Genomic DNA, 17,512 nt, shown 5'->3' with positions numbered 1-17,512 from the left:
TTTCCGTTCGCCCTCCGCCTGATCTCACCCTGACAGGTTCCGTGCTCCTTAGTTACGCACGCATGCACGGACCTGTGTAAATTCCACCACCCGCTGCAATTAACGGGACTGTAAAAGTCCTCGCGCCTCAGATATGTACACACTTCTTACACACACCGATTGTCTCCTGTCTGTCACACACACAGCTTACATATGGCAATAATGAAACAATCCTAATACATGGATGATAAATTAATACCATAACAATAGTAATACACACGTTGTTTGCGTCTTCTCACCGGATCGGTACTCTGGAAGAAGAACCTGGTCGGGATCCGTTCATTCATTCATTCATTCACTCATCCCTCTATCTGTTCATCCTTGCCTCCGTTCCGTCCCTCATTCAGCAGCTGAATAAACGGGTCCTCTCCTGTGAAGCGGCGGCGGCGGTGACAAAGCACGCGCACTTCACCCGTTGGCTCGCTCGCGCGCTCTTGCGCCCTCCCCAGTCTCTCTCTCTCGCTCTCTCTCTCTCTCTCTCTGGCTAGGAGCATCTCCCCCTTCTCTTTCCCTCTCTCTGGCTTTCTAGTGCAGAGCAACAAGGCAGAGAGAGAGAGAGGGGGAGACGTGGAGCTGAGACAGAAAGAAGAGAGAGAGATGGAGACTGAGGGAGGATGAGCTGATGTGAGCAGGAGTGGAGGGATAAGACAGAGAGCTAGACAGCGGCTATTACTGTGTGTGTTTGTGCCTGTGTGTGAGTGTGTGTTGGCCGGTGCAGGATGAATGTGAACCAAAGGAGCATGCACTCCCAGCAGCATCACCCCAGCACTGATAAAGGCAGATCATTGGAGGGAGAGAGGAGACAAGAGGAGAGCAAAGAACAGTCATGAGAAAAATTGTAGAAGTTCAGGGCTGCAACAGCAATTGTTTATCAATTATTTTATCAAAGAATCAATTAACTGTTTACTGTGTGAAATGTAAAAAAAAAACCATCTTTCACTCTGCTCATTTCCTGCCCAGTTACCTAATAAAGGCATAACAGGCTTAGTCAAGTATCTGATAAGGTTGTTGATTAATTTTCTGTTGATGGACTAAACAGGTTTCAAATAAAGATATGCCATGATGGAAAAACTTGGCAACAAGTTGTTCCTCACAACCCAGTCACCAGTAAAATTGTTAGCATTGTACATTTCTGTAAACCATGTATATATTTCTATGTTATTCTGTAGCAGATACATTGAAACTTTACGTTTCAATATCGCTGTGGTTAATTTGTGGGTTTAGACACAGCCACTTGATTAAGGGTAAGGAAAGCTCATTTTGTCTGTAAAAATAAAGCTCTTTTGTGCCACTATCGCAGCAGGAGACTCGTGGATGTCTCCGTAAAAAATAATCGCCTTTCATGCCACTATCCCAACAGGAAACACAGTGGTGTCTCTGTTTTAGAAAACAAAAACTTTTTGTGTCACTGTCCCAGCAGGAAATGCAGCGATGTCTCAGTGATAAACAATCACCTTTTGTGGCACGATCAGGGCAGGAAACACAGCAATGTCTTGGTAAAAAACAGCCATCTTTCATGCCACAATCCCAGCAGGGGACACAGCAATGTTTCTGTAAAATGCACTCTTGTGCCACTATCCCTGCAGGAAACACAGTGATGTGTCTGTAAAAAAACAATTGCTTTTTGTGCCATTATCCCACCGGAAAAAAACAGCAACAGGTTGCTACAAAACACCCACATTTGGTGACTAAGAAGTTGCTGGTAAAACAGCAATGGGTTGCTAAATAGCAGCCGGCTTTGTTGTTTGTTGGTCTTGATCAGTGGTCTGCAGCTTAGCAGGTGTCACACTCTGGCGACCGGACTGGAAATGAAACATCCCCTGTTTGCATTCAGCCAAGGGCTTTTTCTTTCATGTCAGATCTCATCTTTCTCTCCTTTTATTTCCTGTCACTTCTTTACTTTATGCCTAATAAAGGCATTAAACTATTAATTGATTATTGAATTAAGTTGCTCATTCATTTTCTCTCCATGGACTAATATTTTCATACAAGTTTAGAATAAAGGTTTACTACTGTGAAAAGGTTGACAAAACCTTCACTAGAAGGAAGGTCAAAGATCAGTACGAAAAAAAAAATCAAAATATCTCTACAGGCACAGACAGTTCATATTTCTTGAATTGTGAATGAGTTTCACTGGAGACCTAAAAGATGTTGTTTGGATGGGAATTTATTTGCGGATTGGATAAGTGCTGTTCCGCCTTGCCTCTCTACAGAGGAGGAGGCAAAGAAGAATAGCCTGCGCTGAGATGAGATAGGGGGGTGAGAGATAGATGAGGGAGAGAAGGGCAGTGAGAACATTAGAAAAGTGGACAGGGAGAGAAAAAAAGAACAGAGGAGGAGAGGAAAGGATGAAGGCTAGAGAGGAGAAATTAGAAAAGGAGGAGACTGGAAGGAGACTGAAGGGAGATGAGGCGGGAGAGGGCGGGAGGGATGAAGATGGAAAAGGAAGCGAGGAGAGAGAGGAGGGAGTGCCGGAGTGGATGTAAATAATGAGAGAGGGGAGAGGAGTAGTTTTACATTATCCGTCTTTTCGACACACTTGATCAGAGTTCTGTCTCAGCGTGAAGCATGGCCTTTACACCGCAAGCTAATTCACACCCCAAGGGGACATCTCACACATACACACACAAACGCACACTAACACTGAGCAATTCCAGCCAAACTCTTACGCTGAGAGAACTAACACACACACACACAACCATCCATGTCCAAATATATTCCAGCCTAATGCATAAGTGCAGATTCATAGTTGGACAAACAGGCACATTTGCACACATATGCGCACACAATGGTACAAAATATGCATGAAAGAACAATACACATAAGCACGCGTGCAGACATACAGATGCCAACACATCCTCGGCGCCCACACACGGATTTCTATTCCAGCTCCTGCTGTGAGTAAAGTCTGGAAGTGAATAGAACAGAGGATTCTGTGAATGGTGGTGCATATTATATTAAAGCGCTTTATTAATGAATAACACAGAGGCCTCCATATACTTCTTCAGAATTATTATGAAGGCAAAGATACTATATTCCTTTTCATCTTTGGTGATATTTTTAAAGGATAGAGTTGGTAATATTCTGTATATTTATTGTCAAGAAATCCCATGAAAAGTTTCTGAGTTTGTCTCTTGACACTCTATCTGTGGCACTCAGCCCCAAACACAGTACAGCAGTAGCACAATATCTGTGGAATCAACTCATGATAAAATACAGTGCCCTTGTACATGAAGGGACATGTCACCCCCTACAACAGCTTGGCTCCCTAATGTGTTTTTAATAGTTTTTGGACAATGACGGAGCTCTGTGGCACAGAGGAATGAGCTATATCTTGCTGTGACTACACAGACAATACTCGTCCACAGAGGGAGGAAGTCGATGTGGATGGATGGGTCAAGAAAACGTTAAACATTAACATGGGAGGCTGCTGTTTGTTTCCTGTTTTCTACTGACAGTCAACATTGGCCGCAGTCATTCCCTTACCATAACCATGTCTTTACTGTTGTAACTATGACGACGGGGGTCCCCTACCTTTAACAATATAGGAATTTTTAACCCAAAACAAGATTTTTCCGTTTCCATGTTTTGGTGTGAGTTGCCGAGTGATGGAGATATCGACCGTAGGGATGTCTGCCTTCTCTCCAATATAATGGAACTAGATGGCACTCAGCTTGTGATGCTCAAAGAGCCAAAAATAAATTTGAAAACTCAACAGCAATGTCTCTTTCCAGACATCATGACCTGGTTACTCAAGATAATCCTTTTTGTGAGCCGTTACATGTACGAACTATTTTCTTTCTACCGAACTACACCCACAAACTGTATCACCACACAGAAGGGAGCATGCAACTACTGCTAGCTCACCTAGCACCACAGAGCTAGCTAATGATACAGTTCAGCCAAGGAGTACATCATTAATAATTACATCTCGCACTGTCATGAGCACGAGCCTCTTGTCCATGAGTAGATGTATGCTTCCTTTTCCTCTGTGATACGGTTGGCAGATGTAGTTTGGAAGGAAGAAAATAGTTCCTACATGAAACTGCTCACAACAAGGTCCGTGGATTACCTTGAGTAACCGGGTCATGATTTCTGGAATGAGACATTGCTGTTGAGTTTTTCAAATGTATTTTTTGGGTGCTTTCAGCACCACAAGCAGAGTGCCATCTGCTGTCATGGAGGGCATGGACCAGCAACTCATTTTGTATTTTGAGATTTCTCCCTGTATGTCTGTTGAAGAAAATGGTGCAAAATGTAAAGGAAGAAGTGTTCACTCTGAGAAAGGTCACTCCAGAAGATTTATGTGGTGGTTTTTGGAGAAAAGTTTCAAGCAACTTGTTCCCAAAGTTAAATACAGGCTTTAATTATCATGGCTTGAACTACTGTTCTTGCCAGAGGGGAAAAAAAACAGTAAAATTGACACAAAAACATGCAAGAACAAGAACAGTTTAAAAAAAACGGTGCATGCTTGTATTTTGGGTTTCTGCTAGAACATGTTTACATGCTTCACTGTTAAAAAACACATTATTTTTCTCATATTGTCTGCATAAATATATACCAGTATATAAACGCTCCATTTTAGCGCCTTTCTCTGTAAGCCCCCCTCCCAAAAAAGCCCAGTCTGCTCTGATTGGTCAGCGGTTCCACGTTATCCACATCTGCGTCTCTGCGCCATAATTACAGCTGGGGAATTCAATTCAATTTAATGACTGTAATGGGACTTCAGCGGCACTTTGTGTCTTTTTAGACTGTTTCCTTGGAATTGCATTGCTAGGCAACAGCTTGGATCAATTTTTACTTCCTGTCAGCTGATGTCATTCACATACACTGCAAAAGAGTCTGTTTACACCTGGTATTAACATGCGTCTTGGGTGATTTGATCACTGTATTGTGATCCAATCACTCAAACCACATTCAGAGGTGGTCTGGGCCATATATGGCCTCATTCTTTCAGCAGTGTGGACACTAATGTGTCCTGGGCCACATTAAACAACCGCCTCTCCTGCTGATGTCCTATCTGACGCTCCACCGGATAAGAAAACTCTTGTTGGTGCAGTTGCTCAGATGCAGAGCTGAAAGACCATCTCTGGAGTCACTCTACTCCCGGAGAATGGTCAGTTCAACGTCTCCCTGGTTGGCTGAGCTAACAGCAGCAGCAGCTTTTAAACAGCCCCAAGAAATTCACACCGACAGCAAAATGGCGCAAGAGGGAAAGAGAGAAAGAGGGGGGCACAGAGGGGCTGTCAATGTGCTGCGTGCCCTACAGTTAAATAAGATTTTACTCATTTTAAATTGTACATGCCATTAGTTTGTGTATAGAACTACAAACCTACCGCTGGTTAAAAACAACAACAACACTTCCATCAGGACCACTTTTGTCAAAGAAAACTTGGTTTCCATTTGCAGTGTTATATTTGGTGGCATGGCTCTGTTCTGGGGCATCTCTGCCTTTCCTAGGCCTACACAGAAAGCCTCTTCCATACGCCTACGTGGAAAGCCTAAGGCAGAAAGAGTACACCTCTCCGCCCTTCTACATGCCTACGTGGAAAGCCTTAAGGCAAAGAGAGTGCACCTCTCTGCCCTTCCACGCGCAAACAAGGAAAGCCTGAGGCAGAGAGAGCAAACCTCCCTGCCCTTCAATGCACGTACTTGGAAAGTCTAAGGCAGGGAGAGCAGCAGCAAAGACCCCCCGGGAACAGAACAGAAAGTGAAGGCAGGTTGCAAAGTGGCTTGCAGAGGAAGCAGCAACAGTAGGCAGGCCAAAGCAGTTTAAATAGGGCATCCTGAATGCGATTTGCCAATTGGCTGCATAGAGAGAAATCATGTAATCAGCTGACTCCCTTCCATCAATCACCTGATCCATCAGTTGATTGGGCTGTTTGAGATCAGCTGATGTACCTGGGATGTGAGCTGAGCTTGACATTGTGTCCTGCCTGAACTAATACTATGCTCAATATTTGGTTTTGGCATACGGGAATTATTCATGTATGTATTTGAAGAGTGGGGAAGTGTGATCACAAGTGGTCACTCGAGATGCATGTGGTTATGCGTTCTAATGCCAGGTGTGAACAAACAGACATAAAATTGTCCACTTATGATTGGATCACTCGAGATACATGGCAACACCAGGTATAAAAAGGCTTAAAGGGACCCAATTAGAATTTTAATGTTTAAATTTGAAACGGTCTGTATAGTTGTGACATCACAAATAAACTGAAGTCCTGACCCCTTGTTTAAAGGCACAGTTTCTGAATATGGACAATGTGCATTTCTCTTTGGAGTTAACCTTTTCATACTTTCACAGTATTTATACGGCACCTATACCTGCTTTACAATAAAAAAAGAAATCTGGCTTTTTACAATATGGGACCGTTAATGCTACAAGTCACTGATTAACTGCCCTGAGCTAAAGCACTGAGACAACTCATATCATTCAACTGGAAATGCCAATTTGCAAACTGCCGTAGGGTGAGTCTAAATTGATTGGAAAGTAAAGGTGATACATCACTAAAAACCAGCATCTAACACAATGCCGACACGAGGGCTTCAAACACTCTTGTCCAATTCTAAAAATGTTAGTTAATGAATTCAACTCAGTGTCAGTTATTTGAGGTCAATTAACATAATCCAAATACTTTTAAAAATTGAAAAACAACTTAAAGTTTTCAGTCACTGCACCAGCTCAGAAATCTAGAACTCCACCACTTACCATCCTCCTCTCAGCAGAGCATCAAAGCATTACACATTCAGTACCTATTAACCCTCCCCCATCACCTCATCGTGTGTGTCTGCCTGCCTCACTACTACATTGCCAAACAAACCACAATGATATCTTGAAAGCTACATTTCTCCCCGGTTTCTATGGCAATGACAGAGTAAGCATAGCCTTCTGTCTTACAACTGTGATATAGCTGAAAACAATGAGTATACTACAGTGCATAGGCGTCTTTGAAAACAGCAGTGTGAGCGTTTCTGCCTGGAGGATAATTGCTGCTTTCCATGAAATATTAAGGTGGTTCTTTAGCTTGAGACTTGTGAAAACCGTGGCACACTGGGTGTCGTTCTGTTCGTCATATCACAGGATGATTCACGCTTATGTTTAATGTGATCATATGGTTTACTAATGTGAAAAAATACACAAATAGTTTGGTTCTGCAAAAAAATATCAATGCTCACTCCACTTCATTTCACATTCAAGAGACCATATTTCATTTTAATATTTCCGCTACATTACCCACTTTGTTACTCCACATTGGCAAACTAGCTCTAATTAGAGATGCATCGAACGTGAACAATGTAACAGTGCTTTGCCCTCTTCGCTCTCGTGCCGCCAGTGCTCACAGCTCAGCTTTGCATTTCAGTAACAAGTAAAAACAACTATTTATCTAATCAAACCAAATGGTGGAGTACACTACATGCATACAATAACCAACTGGTAAATTAGACTGTTGCTCTTGGCCTCAGGTTCAAGGCCTTTTCTAGGTATTTGACAAAATGTACGTAAATTACTTTTTATGTTGTTAACCTTTCTTGAGCAATTCCTTTTTCTGGACAAATAATGAGAGTGTCCACATGTGCAATACAGATATCACTTCCATATTTTAATTTGCTCAGGTCAGACTAATTTTGAGGTGTTGCCTATTAGTTGGAGCCAAGATGACAGCAGTCTTCCAATTGTCCATGCAGGCATACACACTCAAATCCAATTTTTTAATTTAGTTAGCTCAGCCCCAGTGTGAAAATCAAAGGTTAGTAAAATAAAAGTAGGAAATTAAGGTTTCCTTTGGTGCCAAGGCTGCATGCTGTGACACCTGTACAAACGCTTCTTAAAAGCCAGAGTTTTCAAGCTGCCTTTGAACTGACTCCCAGGATGAGCTGCTCTCTGTCATGTGCTCCTCATACTCTGGCAGACAAGTAGTTGGCGCAGCACAAAAGCCATTTAAAAACTAGGCTGGTTCTTCTTCACACTTATTTGGTCCCTGTTGTTGTTCCTACATCTGCCCCCTTTGTAGTCAACATAAGCTGGGCTGCATTCAGTGCATACTGAACACTAAGCACAAATGCAACATGCTTTCTATTGTATTCTGTGTATAAATTTAACATGTGTTTTCTACCCAACATGCATTTATTGTGAGGAGGATTATCTAGAACATGACAGCGGTAACAAAATGTGCCAGGAGAGCAGAAAGGTGCGGCTGAACGATGCAGCAAAATGTGCTTTGAGAAACTGTTTGACATTTTGAGAAGTAGTTTATTAGTAGTAGTACATTCGCTGAGGAGACTGACAGCACTCTCATGCCTGTATGCTAAATATGAGGCTACTGCCAGCAGCTTAGCTTAGCTAGAAGACTGGGAGCAGGGGGAACAGCTAACCTGGCTCTGTCCATGGGTAATTACAATTACCACCTCCACATATGCCTCCACAAACCAGTCAAGTTGCACTTACAGTTTATATCCATGTCTTTGAAAACAGGGATGCTTCACACACATTTTCCCCCTGGCAGTACAGAAGATCTACACAATCAGCACAGTTTCAAGGTGGATGCACAAAATTAGTGTCACCAATTCAGTATCTGACTGATGGCCAGAAAAGTGTCTTTGCAGAACATGATCAAGTGAGTCCAAGTGAACGTTTGTGCCAAATTTGAAGAAATTCCCTCAAGGCATTCTTGAGATATTGCTTTCAGAATGGGACAGACGGACAAACCGAAAACATAATACAAACCTACAAGCACCTTTCAATCAGTAGCAATCCTAGACTCAGAAGGAGGGTTGACAGGCAAAGCAGCCCACTGAGGCACCCCAACACCCCCTGATGTTGTTTTTCCTCCTCTTCTTGATCTTTTTTTCTCTTTCCTTTATGGTGACCCGAAAGATATGCTAGTTCCATTGTGCTGGCGGTTACACCTGATGTATGTATGTCATTTACAAGTGGCAAGCTGACTCTCCATCTAGCAGTATCAAGCTGTCATAGGGTAGACAGAAGTGGCACCACTAAGGGTTTTTGGGGCAGCGGTGGTGCACTGTATAGTGCCTTTATGGGAGGTTTAGGAAAGTTTATAGTTATCACTGCAAATTTTTCTAACATGAGTGACCATCAGGCCCCTTTTCTAAAATGTTTTGCCTGCTTTGTCTAGTATTACGTCCTGCCTGCATATTTCACTAATTAATAGGCTATAATTAGTTTAAGTTGTACAAAAAAACAAGGTGTAAAGATAAGAAGCTATGTTGTGCAGAGGCTACATGTAAGAGGACACGAACAAACTTCCCAAAAGAATGATCAGTTCCTTTAATGCCAAGATGAACAATAACCTTTTGACCTAACAGCTCATTTTTCATGTCTCAGCAAAGATCAATTTAATGACAAGTGAAACTAACATTCTAGTTTTTTACTGCATTCATGTCATTTTCACTTCTTGGAATAGCGAAATCTAGTGCTTTCCTAAAAGTATCATAGGGCATCGAGACAGAATTTAAACTAGTACTAGCACAGGGTAATATGAGTTTGTGGCAAGATGTTGGTGGAAAGTGGCTTGTGTCATTAGAGAAACTACCTTCGGTAAATAAAGGCTGATAGAGGCCAAAGTCCCCAAATCCCATTTCAGAATTCTCTCATGCACTGGTGAAGACAGCTCAAATATTGGACATGATTACACAGTAGCCCACTAATCAAGCCATTCTGCTTTATCTCTAATCTTATAAAGCATTGTTGGCTCCTGATTATTCATGAGCCGCCACAGACTCATTGTGTCGGGCCACCGAAGCAATTGTAAGTCATGCTGAGTACAGTCCATAGGGGAGCTGTGAAACACAACTAAGTGATGATGATGAGGACTGCCAGCAAATGAGCCTTGATAATTTGAAAGGGAAAAGATGATAGCCATAGCCGCACTACACTGTTTCTCTCTCACACCAGCTGAAATATGCAGGATGAAACATTCTCTCCCGCTTGTACGTACAGCCGCAGTCTTGTCACATGAAAACCACACACATGGATTCCGAAACACAGAAACACACATGCTCCAGCGCTCACTGCGTGATTGTTTTCTGTCCACTCGAGGTTATTACAGCACTAACAGCCATACAAGTGCATCGAAGCATCTGTCGCTGTGGTGTCCTGGCATGTCATCAATCACGACGAAAGTCGATCGCTAAATGCTTATGTAGCTCTGTGGCCGGGTGTTACGTGCACAAACACACACACACACACACACACACACACACACACACACACACTCTGTACTGTAGCCACTGTGGCTGTGTCCATCCACTCAAACAAACACCTACATTTTTTAGCAGATAGTTGCATGCCCTGATGCTCCAACATACACAGACACACTCAAACACACACACATAAGATCAGACGAGATGTAAACCACCTCCTTCAGCCTTCTGGATTATTGATCAGTGTTGAAATGGAGCTGCTGATCAATTACGAGGCTGAAACTAATCAGATCTACATCAGACACGCTCACAAACATCCCTGCATGTATCCCTTCTGATCTCATTGTAACTCGTGAACATGTAAGTGCACTCTGGGGGCCAGACGATGCCTGCATTACCAAAGATGGCACTGAGCTGTCATCTGACACAAAAGGCAGCAGCAAAACGAGAAGCATTTTCTTATAATCAGTCATTTATCTGTGGCGTACATCTGTACCACAGCCTTGATGAGAATATTTCTTGTCTAACCACTCTGAGTTTCTTCTGCCCCTTGTTGCTGTTGCGTAATTCAACAAAAAAATGTATAAAGGAGAAGTTGCTGCAAGTGAAACAAGTCAGAGGGGAGAGGTCCACTCCGCAGTTATCACTATGAATGTGAATAACGTGCATTTCTACAACTCCACCCCAGAAATTCTCAATTTAAACACAATAATTTATGTGTCTGTATTTCATGGTACACGTGTGCGCACTCAGCTTCACATTGTGAGCTAAAGTGCACACGATTTTCATTTAAGCTGCACAAATAAACAAGAAAAACGAATATGAAATTTGCATATACATTATTATTTAATTTTTTGTTTTTTGATCAGTACTGTTTGTTAGTTTAGTCGTGTTTTTTTGTGTCTGTTAATTTCTAATTAGCTTTTGTTATTGTTTATAATAAATACAATAATTATTTTTGGGGGGGTTCAGGTCAAGCTCGCTCAGGGCACCGAATGTGCCAGTTCCAGAACTACATACAGGTGCAAAATATCTTATTCACATGCACGCACCTGCACTCTGTGTCTCACATTCACACAGTTCAATATAACCTGGGGTGTTGCAAGGAAAATGGTTCCAAAGTGCAATTCATCACTTCTGTCTCTTCTGTTTCTTCCCCCCTAAAGCAATACTGACCTTTCCCTATGATTCATACACACAAGCACACATGAACACATGTACGGACACACACATCTTGCCTTTTTACATGCACGTCTTAAATTAACATCGCAATTTGGACATTTGTGCCTTATGATTTAGTAAAGCTGAGATGCACCCCTCATTGGAGACATGGTGAGCTGATGGAAAAGTTCGACAGCCTGCAGCAGGGACCGGACCCACAAGGATATAGTTGAATAATATAATGTGCTTTAAGGAGCAGAAGTAGGATGAAAAATACTTTGCGTTATTGGCAAATGTATTCCAATTCCTTTCCTTATAATGACGGCCATCTATCACAGCCTTTATTTTATTATTTTTATGCAGATTTGTATTGTTATGCTAATGTTACTGTTACTTATCCCATTCCTGTTCTGCTGACTGGGACTTGCCGGAGCCAGCAGTCAGTGTAAGTTCTCATTAGCGTTCCATGGTTTGTTAATGTAATTGTGCTGCTCCCCCAGCAGTGTTTCACAACACTTTTCTAACTTTGCAAAGAAAAGTGCTATTAGGTTAAAGCGAAAGTTGTGCACAGTGTGTGACTGTGAGATGTGATGACTAATTAATTGTATCATTTCATGTCTCCAAACACCTGATGTGATGGAAGGCTTTTATCTCCAAACAACAAATGTGAAATCACAGTCACTCCAAAAAAAAGTTTTAGTTGCCTCTTGATTTTTAGCTTGTTCTTGTTTCTGGTCAGGCTCTTACGATTTTGTTCCCACCTGACTGAGTCCAACAAGCAGCTTGTTTCTATCAAAACACATCAATTAAACAGAGGCAATGACGCCATCAGCGAGCAAGCTCGACATGAACTAGTTCAGTCAGCAACCCAGATACACAAGGGGGGAGGAAAGAATGGGGGAGAGAGAGAAGGGAGGCAGAATTGAAATGGCAAGAAAGGGAGGCAGAGAGAGCGAGAGAACACGGGGCAGGAAATAAAATAGGTAAAGGCATTGATGGACAAAAATGCACAAGGGCAGAGAAATGGAAGAAGAGGCACAATGAATAAAAGAAGGGAAACGCTGAGAGTCTGCGTGTAGGTGAAACGAGAAAGATGGGGGAGAGGATTAAGGCAATGAGGAAGACGGATCTACTAATGCAGATACCATGTATTCTCATCTGGGCTGAAAACGCGGCTTGTTTTGTATCATGTTGCGCCGCTCCATCCAATTTCCTGCCTCTCATCACTGTCAAAACAAAACAAATAAAATCTTTAAGGAGGATGGATTACCTACTCTTCTTGTGAAAGATGGGAAGAAAAACAGAGGCTCGGAGCAGAGCTACTAGAAGTGTCACTAAAAGTTTTGGTCAAATCAAAGATTTTCATTAACGGATTTGAACAAACAATAAAATTTATAATGTTCTGCCAGCAATGCAATTCAGAACAATGAAAAAATATATCATTCTTGTACCCTTATCCTAATTTCTGCTGCTGCTTTTCTCTCCTTGTTCTATTTTTGGTATTCCTACATAATCAAATTCTGGCCTCCAGTGCTGCCATGTCTAAAGTCACTTGGGCTGAGACATTAACTCTTGCTCACAAACGGTAGAATGAGCTGCAAAATGAAACTTTGCAAGCTAGCTGTCTATAATGCTTGCAAATAGAAACCCTTTTCACCAAGTTCATACAAGATAATAAACCCTCACAACTTAGTTTCTTCAACAGCATTATTAATTTAAGATTCCAAAGCTTGTGATTGCACAGTATTTCATGATCTTTTCAGCTCCTTTAACCCCAGTCACAGAGCAAGGAGGTGACAAAGTGAAGCAGCTGGACTCACTTTTCGGCTTTTTTTTACACATAGAGAAATGTTACATCTTTAAAGAGAATATTTAACTTAAAGGAATACTTCACAGTGACACATCTCCACATGTCAGCGTGGCTTCTCTCCAGATACTCCTGAGAATGTGAGTGTGAGTGTGAATGGTTGTCTGTCTCTATGTGTCAGCCCTGTGAGAGTCTGATGACCTGTCCAGGTTGTACCCTGCCTCTCACCCAATGTCAGCTGGGATAGTCTGCAGCACAGCCGTGACAAAAATGATTGTGGAAAATGAATGATTTGTATAACAAAATTGTAATAAAAGATTTCTGCGTCACAGTAAATTATTATTTCCTTGGCCACGAGCATTGGAAATGGCTGTGCTGTATGGCACTGTACTGTATGGTGGCTCTACCATGATAATTAAGTGAAGCATGAAAATATGTTTGGCCACAGGCACAGCTTTACATATGGTATACATAAACTGATTAGCCAACAAAAGCTACATTAACTGCAGACAATTAAAGCAGCATTGTGATAATGACTATATTGTGATAAACACTAATGCGTACTTAATGATCTATTATTTAGTTACAGCAAACTGTGAATAATTAAAACCCTGAACATGTGCACATTGTATTGAATTGAAGATGAGGTGAAAAATAGGACATATCACATCCAAATCACGACCTTGTTTCCACAGCCCGAGCCAGTCAAAGACTACAACTATTCATTAGCTATCATTAGAGACCTTAATGACAGGCATGCAACAGCGTGCACTCAAAGTTAACATATGGCGTGCATATGTTTCAGACCAGCACGTATTCATAGCCTCTGTACATTAGCTCTCTGAGCACACACACCGCTCCAACCACATGAAAACAGCCCAACTATAACTGGTGATATTAAAGGGCTGAAAAAGGGGCTGGATGAGAGTGTGTGGCTTGACAAGATAGAGAACAGGCATGGCGGTGAATGTGTGTGTGTGTGTGTCCACTAAAGTCAAGGCAGAGCTTAATCACAATTTTTAACCTGTTTATTAACCTTTAGCCAAGCCAGGACTTGGATGTCAGACTATTCAAAATATACCTATACAGTTGGTTCTTACAGGGGAAGTTATTTTGTCTGTTTCTGCCTTACAATTTTATATATACTGGAGGAATAGGAATAGCTAGACATTTTGGAAATATGCTTACTTGCTTTCTTGTCAAGAGATAGGTGAGAAGATTGATACTGCTTAGCTTATAAGGGGAAACAATTAACTTCAGCCCAAAGCAGGGCCGTAATCACCTATGTCACAATGAGGAGAGGGGGCCTTTTCAATCTACACCTTCTGTGAACTAAAGGTAACAAAATCCATCTACCAGCACCTCTCAAAGTCACTAGTAACACCTCAGATCTCATTTATTTATTACATATGAAACCATAGTGTAAAAATGTTGAATTGTGGTTTTACAGATGGCTATGTGCTAAACTATTTCTTGGCCAGGATCAGTGACTTTACGGAAAATTGCACAATTTTACTCTAAACAAAGATACAATATGTTAATTACATTTACCATATTTAGCTACTGCTAAAGAGACAAAAAAAGTTTTTGTACCAGGCTGTAAATATGTTTTGTTTCTGCTGTAAAGTTGGGCATTTAACATGGGGGATTTACTCTGTTTTGGAGCCAGCCTCAAGTGGCCATTAGAGGGACTGTTTTTGACACTTCCACATTGGCTTCATTTTTCAGGATCGATGATCTGTTTGGTAGACTACATTTTCAAAACAATGGGTGTTTGTTTTCAGGATAATTGGGCTTTTGGTCCAGTGGGACATTTTTCGGACTACTGGTGTTTGGAATAATGAGCCACTGAAACAATGGGCAGTCCCCCAAGAAGGGCGCATATCCCAAAATGTCAGACTACTCTGTTAACGTTTGGGCATGTTGAAGAGACAAGAGCTTCTTGAAGCACAAATCTATTTGCACTGGGGGAAAGAAAAGTTTCCTCAACCCTGACAGACTTCTCACTTGTCATAAGAAGAGAAAGATTTCAACATCAGCCCTAGATCAAATGTCTTGTTGAGCTGGGCATTTTTTGTATTCTTACCCACTGGAGAAAAAGTTCGATATCCATTTTTAGTCCAGAACTTTAGCATACGGAGTGCTGGGTTATAAGACCGGCAGGCTGCACAAGGGTGGGGTGGATTAAATTAGAAAGCTGCCATATGTCGGCCTTGTGATCACAGAGTGACTTAGTTATACAGTGAGGGAGCGGCCCGAAGATAATGAGCATGTACTGAGAGAAATGACAAAAGGGCTGAAGTTGAACGAGTGGGCATTCACTCTGATGTAGGTTAAGTCTGCTCTTTCCATGTTCCTGTCTCTTACCTCTGATTTCTCTCTCAGACTTTTCTTTATTCGATGGCAGTCTTCCAAAGCTCTTAACATTTACTGCCACCTTTTCTGCTCCTCTATTAGCTTAAGTCTCTCTCTGCACTCTCAGACACTTCTTTCATCTCTTGGTCTGCCTTTACTTTTGATCCTTCATCTGTTGCTTTTGGAGTTACTTTGTGTCTCTCCCTCTCTCCATGTCTGGTACACACTGTCTGTATTTCAGGTGTGCGTCTCATCTTTTTTAGAATTGGGAAATCCACTTTCTCCCCGAGCCCTCCTACTTCAAATAATTCAAAACCTACTCTACATCATCCTCAGCTCCCGCACAGACTGAAGCGGGGTCTGCAGAGAAGAGGAAAATGTTTGAAAGGACAGTGAGTGAAGCTGTGGTGGCGGCGGCAGCAGACAGACAGGCAGTGTCCTGGCATTAAATTGAAGGGAACATTTTGGGAACCACTTGGAAACGCTACTGCATTTGCTCTCAAACAGCCACAAACACACATACGCAGGCACAGTCACACACTGAGTGGTGGTTTAGAGACAGTGTGGGTGTGCATACGCCTCCGTTTCCCAAAATAACCGCCAGATGAGGGGCAGGGAGGCAGGGCGAGGTTGGTACAGGAAGATATAAATGGATGCTAATTGTATGGCTCCTTCAGATTACACTGAAATCCAGCAGACTTAAACACAAACACACACTCTCTTCCCCTGTGTCCATGTAAGTGTGTGAACACGGTGTACGAGAAACCGTGAGAAATCAGTTTTTCTCACTCACACACTCTTATGGATGGTAGTTTTATGGTTCTTAAATACTGCAAACACAGTGCACATGGCTTTACTCACACACACTCATACACATACAGATTAAAAATGGATAATATGGATCTCAAATGGCAACCGAATCCAACCAAAAAGAGAACTCTCATGTATTATTTCTATAATCCCTCCAAAAATAGAGTTCAAAAGAGGCGAGTCTCTACAGTCATTTTCTAGAGCTGCTCCATCCTTACACCAAGAGCTGACTGTGCGGACTCTGTTTGTCTAAGCTTAGAAACTCACATTAGTTCTATTTGGATACACTGAATTAGAAGAAGCTGCATGGCATCGCCTTGAATCCCGTCACAGTTTCCACCAAAATAGTCCAGCTCCTCCTCCTCGAGTGTCACTTACTGACTTTGCAAAATAGACTAATTTTGTTTCTCACCTCACAAGAGGTTCTTAATGCCAGAGGGTTGAGAGAGAAGAATGATGTAGAGGAGGAACAGAAGCAGATATAAATGGTAGATAATTACATGGTTGACTCTCCTGCGTTGATGTGAGGAAAGTGCAAGTAGAGAGACAATCAGAGGAGGGTGCACAGTGCCATGCACACCCCATATGCAGTATTGCTCTACTGAAATGATCCTGAACAAACAATACGAGACAGAGGACATGTTTCTTTGTAAGCAGCACGCTGGAAAAAAACATTATTTCTGCAGCATCAGCTTTTTTTGGAAATGAGAAACACAGTATTTTTCCCCGTTGACTTAGATTTTATAACGCAATTTGCACGTGCTACTTCAACCCTGACATCATGAAACCCTTTCCACATGTTGCAAAATGTGTTATTACATCAGTCTGATGCAATTAAACATGGAACTAAACATATGGGATTTTTTCCCCTTTATTTCGCAGGAAACCACAAAACCTGTGACAGGAGATGAGGCAGTGTGACCAAAGAGGAACACAGCTCAGCAAAACTCAGAGCAGAGCAGTTTGCTTTCCTGCCTCTCCACCTGCTGCTCACACAAGATATGACAGCTAACTGATCAGGGTCTATCCTCTTCGTCTCAGGAAGGAAGAGGAGAAAAGACAGGGAAAAAGAACATATGACATGATTTAACAGTGTTAAAGCCCGTCATCCTTCTTGTTATCAGTTCAGCGGATGTCTTACCACAAATATGAATCAATTAAAATGACTTTACA

The 17,512-nt window shown here is 41.9% G+C and overlaps 1 protein-coding gene across 2 annotated transcripts in view; it reads right to left on the bottom strand.

Moving 5' to 3' along the window:
* The window catches only part of LOC126404221 (sodium/calcium exchanger 1-like), a 130,589-nt gene extending 130,179 nt beyond the window's left edge, over positions 1-410 (bottom strand). The window contains exon 1 of one of the 2 annotated variants that reach the window (XM_050067288.1): positions 279-410. The gene's annotated coding sequence lies outside the window, so the exon portion shown is untranslated. Of the gene's footprint in view, positions 1-259 lie in introns of both variants that reach the window. The other variant, XM_050067287.1, reaches the window with a different exon arrangement.
* Between the last annotated feature and the right edge of the window lie 17,102 nt (positions 411-17,512).

This window comes from Epinephelus moara, chromosome 17 (assembly GCF_006386435.1).
Source record: "Epinephelus moara isolate mb chromosome 17, YSFRI_EMoa_1.0, whole genome shotgun sequence".
Taxonomy (NCBI): Eukaryota; Metazoa; Chordata; class Actinopteri; order Perciformes; family Serranidae; genus Epinephelus; species Epinephelus moara.
This window is presented reverse-complemented; position numbering and strand designations above follow the sequence as displayed.